We start from the raw sequence: 6,807 nt of genomic DNA on the forward strand, positions 1-6,807 counted from the left end.
AATTACGTTATACAAGTGACAGGCTACGCACATACGTGTAAGTTAACAAAATGGTGAAAATATGCTAAATTTTTAAATTAATATAGATCGTCAGAATGCTCGGGAACACCTATTTTGCATTTCATTTTCTTAAAGTATAGCCTATGTATGATTTATTATGACATTAAGAGAAAAAAGGTTGATTAAGTCATCATTAATTGCATATTAAATTTTTTTTAATAATTTCGAAAATCAAACAAATTATGACATTTTCATAGGCCGAAATAACAAACTTAACATTAACTTTATTCCTTAAATTGTTCATATATTAAATTTAATAGTATATAATTTGACAGTGCATAATTTTTTATATTTTTAAAGATTTCATCATAGTAACAAGTTATAATTCATTGCGGTATGTAATAATCTATCTACACCAAAGTGGTTACTGATTAGTAAATACACGGAGGAGTCTTTCTACAACTTTTAGTTTATACCGAGATCGAGTCCCACCTTGGGAAAAGAAACGAAATAAGAAGCTTAGAGACATAACAGCTTCCTCAATATGTCTGCTGTTTCCAGGATGGCCGACATCTTAAATTTTCATGCCATTTTTTTTTTCACTCTACAGCTCACAATGTCGATCGGGGGTGTGTAGAAAGCGACGACCTCGAATTGGACGACCCCAACGACCCGGGCGACCTCGAATTGGACGACCTAGAATTGGACGACCCATAACACGAAACCGACGACCCCTATAGCCTAGCCTAGCCTAGGCCTAAGTGTGGTATAACATCCCGAAGCCGAACATAGCTAAAGATCTTTAAACCATACCTTATATTAATACTCGCAAGCAAGCAATTGATTGAAAAAATACAGAAATATCGCCATTTCATACTGAATGTGTCCACACGAACAAACGAACAGATATGGAACGCCAAGAGAAGATTCTGGGTTTAAAATTGCTTTTAAATATCGTTTATTTATTAAATAAAAAATATCATAACAATATAGACATGTCAGAATGAAGAACTAATAACGAGAAATTAAAAAAAATTAATTTCATATAAATTTTAGGGTAAATTCATGGAAAGTCTGTTTTTCAGCAGCTTAGGGAAGCTCATTAATATTCATGAGATATTCACAAAATCACGTCATCAGTGGATTCCAAACTCGCGACGTCATGTACGTTGTGTTTGTTAACTTCAAATCTCTCTCCCGTCATCAAACGACAACCACCCGATCATTGTGAAATACATTTTTTGTAGATTTTCTAAGCTAGGCCTAAAGTGTAATAATAACAGTAGTAGCATATATTTATTTGACATAAATACAACATTTAGTAAAGATTACGGAGTCTTAAATTATATACTATTTTTATACCTCGAATAGTACAGATCGTATTATCGGCTTCACGTACTAGGCTAGGCCTAGCCTAAATCATTTGTTTTCATGGGTGAGAGCCATTCTGACTAGGGATTCCATGCCACGATGGCTACGTTAAAACATTGGGGCCCATCATGGGCCTAGCTAGCCTACTAAACGATTGGCCCATAATAATAAAACTCGGTGGATTCCAAAACCTATCCTATCAACCAAACTCCTAAACAATCTAAACCTAAAACATTCTACAAAATCGGCTGTAAATATTGAGACAAAAAAGGTACGATCGCCGTCCGCACGTATGGTGTCCCGATCGTCTAAAAGTAGGCCTAAAATAGGCCTAGTTTACTCTCCAAAAAAGCAGATACTGCATCAAGCAAGTAGACCAGGTAGTAGGAAGGAGACCTAGCCGATTCGGTCCAGTTAAAAATTGAGCTAGCTAGTGTAGTAGACCCTATATGCGAATTGATACTACCAGGCCTTTTAATAAAGTATTATAGGCTTGTTAAAATTAAGGAGGAGCTTCGTATTTTTCCGATTTGTTTAGCTTGCGTTCCATGTTTTTTTTTTTTTTTTTTTATTTTTTTATATAAAAGACAGTTTTGTGTGTAAACGAATAGAACTTGTAATTTGAATTATACGGTGGCCCACAACTGTCACGCACACTATAACACAGAATTACACAATTAAAGAAGGAATTACACAATTAAAGAAGGAATCACACAATTAAAGAAGAAATCGCACAATTAAAAAAGAAATCGCATATAAACAAAAGAAAGCATGAAAATACAAAACGAAATGCACAAATAAAGAAGAAACGCACAATTAAAGAAGAGCTAAGCACAATTAAAGAAGTCCGCAACAAATTCGAAAGCTCCTCGCACAATTAAAGAAGTCTGCAACAAATTTGAAAGCCCCTCGCACAATTAAAGAAGTCCGCAACAAATTCGAAAGCTCCTCGCACAATTAAAGAAGTCCGCAACAAATTCGAAAGTACCTCACACACAATTAAAGTACAGTAGTCCGTATGGAACGCCATTGCTGCCTCCGGCAGGAAACTTTAATTCTATTCGGCTCTTTTACCATTACGTTCGGCTCTTTTAGCATTCGGCGCATTTATATTCGGCCCATTTACCATTACGTTCGGCTCTTTCAGCATTCGGCTCTTTTTTATTCGGCCCATTTACCATTACGTTCGGCTCTTTCAGCATTCGGCTCTTTTTAATTCGGCCGTTTTTTATTCGGCTCTTTCTGCATTACGTTCGGCTCTTTTTGATTTGGCCCTTTTTTATGCGGGGCGCAATTAAATTCTAACCTTTTACATGGGGTCAAATGGAAGAAAATCAACGGCTGGAAATGAGTCTATGAAAAGTTTACAAAACATATAGATGCAGCATGTAGAGTGTTTGGTTGGTTGAATTAAATGAATTTGAAGGCTATTTCAATATAACTAAATCATTTTATTGACATGATTAATGACTGTGTTAGTTAGAGAACTTGCAATTGTCCTACCTTATTGACCATTTTGAGAGAGAAAAGGTTTGATTTATGGCCTAGGCTAGCTAGGCCTCGCCTAGTGTCAGCCAAACATTTAATAATAATAATTTACCCTTTCTCTCTCAAAATTTGTTAAAAGATGAATTAATTTAGGTTATTCAACACATCTTTAATCGGTTGGCTACTCATGGTTGGCGCCATGATGATGAAATGTTTGTAAACTTTTCATAGACTCATTTCCAGTCGTTGATTTTCTTCCATTTGACCCATGTCAAAGGTTAGATTTTAATTGCGCCATATAAAAAAATGCCGATTTAAAAAAAGCCCAACGTAATGCAGAAAGAGCCGAATAAAAAAGGGCCGAATCAAAAAGAGCCGAACGTAATGTTAAATGGGCCGAATAAAAAAGAGCCGAATGCTGAAAGAGCCGAACGTAATGGTAAATTGGCCGAATAAAAAAGAGCCGAAAGCTGAAAGAGCCGAACGTAATGGTAAAAAATGGGCCAAATAGAAATGAGCTGAATGCTGAAAGAGCCGTACGTAATGGTAAAAAGGCCGAATAGAAATGCGCCGAATGGTAAAAGAGCCGAACGTAATGGTAAAAGAGCCGAATAGAATTAAAGTTTGCTGCTGCCGGAGGCAGCGATGGCGTTCCATATGGACTACTGTACTCTAATTGTGCGAGGTACTTTCGAATTTGTTGCGGACTTCTTTAATTGTGCGAGGTACTTTCGAATTTGTTGCGGACTTCTTTAATTGTGCGAGGAGCTTTTGATTTTGTTGCGAACTTCTTTAATTGTGCGAGGAGCTTTCGAATTTGTTGCGGACTTCTTTAATTGTGCTTAGCTCTTCTTTATTTGTGCATTTCTTTTTATATTTTCATGCTTTCTTTTGTTTATATGCGATTCCTTCTTTAATTGTGTGATTTCTTTTTTAATTGTGTGATTTCTTTTTTAATTGTGTGATTCCTTCTTTAATTGTGTGATTTCTTTTTTAATTGTGTGATTCCTTCTTTAATTGTGTGATTCCTTCTTTAATTGTGTGAATATGATTTATATAGTGTGCGTGACAGTTGTGGGCCACCGTAGAATTATACCCCACTGTGCAATAATTGGCTATTTTCTAAAAGATTAACTCACACTAAAAAAGAATCGTTTAAATATCAGGGATGAATATACTTTTTATTTAACAACATGAAGAATAGGAAAATTGTTGCCCGCACCTGGCAAAAAATCGGGAATTACGGTCGGTCGCGATTTTGACATTTTTTGTTTACTTTACAAGTTTAATTTGAAAGAGGTTATTGTTATACTTAGTAGCCTTACCCTCACATACCCCACATGCCGCCTGTTTGCAGAATTTCGTAAAATCACTTTTTAGGGGATACCCTTCCTGGTACTAGTAGGCCCAAAACACCTTTAAAGTGCAAGGCTATGTAAATGACAGCTAAAAAAAGTTCGACCTAGGCCTAGCATTTGCCGATGATTATTCAACATAATTATTGCAACTTAAGTCAAATTGATTTCTAATTGTTTTGATCCACTCCATAATAATAACGATTTTTGACAACTGATTCGTGTGTTGAAAAGACTTTTAATGGCTTGGATTAACTAATTTGATACATCGTTATCATTATAGGTAGCTATTTGATGTTTAGTATGCAGTAAAATCGTATTATTAACTTATGTGTATGGGAATATTATTTTTTAGGCTTAAATTATTTTTTTTGGAACAACTAAAAAAATAAAGAATAATTCTCGAAAATACAAATTGCGATGCGACCCGATTTTTTTTCTCGCGATTTACGGTCGGTTACGGAGGGCAACACAACCATTTTTGTTTGGCCTAATATCACAATAAAACATGTGCATAAACCATGTTATCATTAAGAAAATATGTGACCTGCTCTGGCAAAGTGAAAAGTAGGAGATTCTACAAATATTAAGTTACTAAAAGCTTCATTTGTCTGACTTTCATCTTTACTTTAAATAGAGTACATTTATTGGAAAATAATTTTAAAATGTATTCTGCTGCATCAAACATTTTCCAACATTTTAAAGATCGTTTACTAATTCTGATTTATTTATAAATCTTTTTTGACTTAAATATTGACATACAGTAGGATTATATTCAGTACGGTATAACTTTTTTTTAAAGTTTAATGAAATTCTAGGTTCAGTGTATCAATTGGCTCGTGTTCACTTTAAAGACCATCCATCTGACCCCGCCCCGCACAGACAAGAGCACCGATATCACAGAGAAAAAAATGTATCGAAAAGAGCTCCATGTCCAAGCGCCTTGAGCATTTTCGAGCGGATACGTGCGCTATATAAATCTTATTCATTATCATTAAACTTACTTTAAAACCTATATTTTTTAGTACGACTTATGCTTGCCATTGAAAGTTGAAGATGATTTAAGTCGAAAAATACAACAAATTACGACAAATAATTATTAATATGTTAATTAGCGTGATGCAACAATTTAAAGGAAACTACGAAGCATATTGCAGCATTATAATTATTATTACTATTTTACTCATTTATTTGTTTAATTTCCTTTTATTTTCAATTTTATTTATTACTGAAGGTAATAATAATAACGATGATACGTTATGAGTACTATTATTGAGTATATGTGTATAGTAAATGTAAAGACTTAAACAAATGGTTGATAACAAACATGGCATTTTACGATTTTGTATAATAAATAATTGTATCTTTGAAAAATAACTACTGATTTAGCAAGCCAGGTTTTATCGTATTTAATAAAAGAACAAGATAGAAAAAAGAAGTGAAGAAAATACGAGTATCGTTTAGGTTGAATAATACCAACAATATTATGAGTGTATTAAAAGGGAAAAAATCAACAACATTATAATTTATGCCAAGAAAAACACATAAATGTTTCTTTGAACTATTACAAGTAAGTCGTGGTATATTAAAATGATTCAATATTTTTTAGAATAAAAAACCTAGTGAAAATTAGACATGTTGTGTTACTGACAAATAGGCCTCAGGTAAAACAGACTATTAAAAATATGTTTTAAAATGGTTGGTACCGGCTGAGACACTTATAACATGTATCGTTGTATCGTTGTCTCGTTGTTATAAATTAGTTCAATTTGTATACGATTATAAACACAAAATCGTATTGCTTTTGATGTCAAATGAGAGTTGTAATATGAACAATAGAAGGGATTTATGTACACATTTTATGCATCGGTTAAAAGGAATGTTGAAGATGATTTAAATCGGAAAATACAACAAATCACGATAAATAATGATTAATATGTTAATTAGCGTGATACAACGATTTAAAGGCAACTACGAAGAAAAAAGTATGGTTATTCCAGAATTGCGTAGAGTAGGAGTTAATTTTAAATAATATTCTTTGTTATTTCCAGTATGGTTTAGTTTTTATTTTATTGGTTATTATCATTTTTATTCTGCCCTTTATTCTGCCCGTAATTGATCAGGATTTTGCAGTATATAGGAAAATATATGTTGTATAAATAGGTCTGTGTATAAAAGATGGATGGTCAGATGGATATAGATAAGAGAAATACTTATGTCAGTTGTTAATGATGTTATTAATAAGTTATTGTGTTATATTTGTTTTCATAAAATGTCAGCAATGTGAATTAATGAGTATTCGTCATTTTAGGCCTAAAACAAATTGTCATGTTGCTCAAGCAGAATATTTGTTTTTTAAATTTGGATCGGTTGGTCGGGATTTTTTTGAATTCACTAAAGACTACGAGGACACTATTTAAACAATAGTGTCTGAACAATCTACACACGGTTTGCTTTATACGTCAACAGTTGGAGAATCTAGTGCAGCGGATCCGGAGACTTGGTAAAATAGTGTCCGCGTGTGACTAGGGAGAATGCATTAGACCTAAAATTCATTGACTTATAATGTTAAATAGGGAGCACAATTTTTGAA

The sequence above is a fragment of the Antedon mediterranea genome, chromosome 3 (genome assembly GCF_964355755.1).
Source record: "Antedon mediterranea chromosome 3, ecAntMedi1.1, whole genome shotgun sequence".
Lineage (NCBI taxonomy): Eukaryota > Metazoa > Echinodermata > Crinoidea > Comatulida > Antedonidae > Antedon > Antedon mediterranea.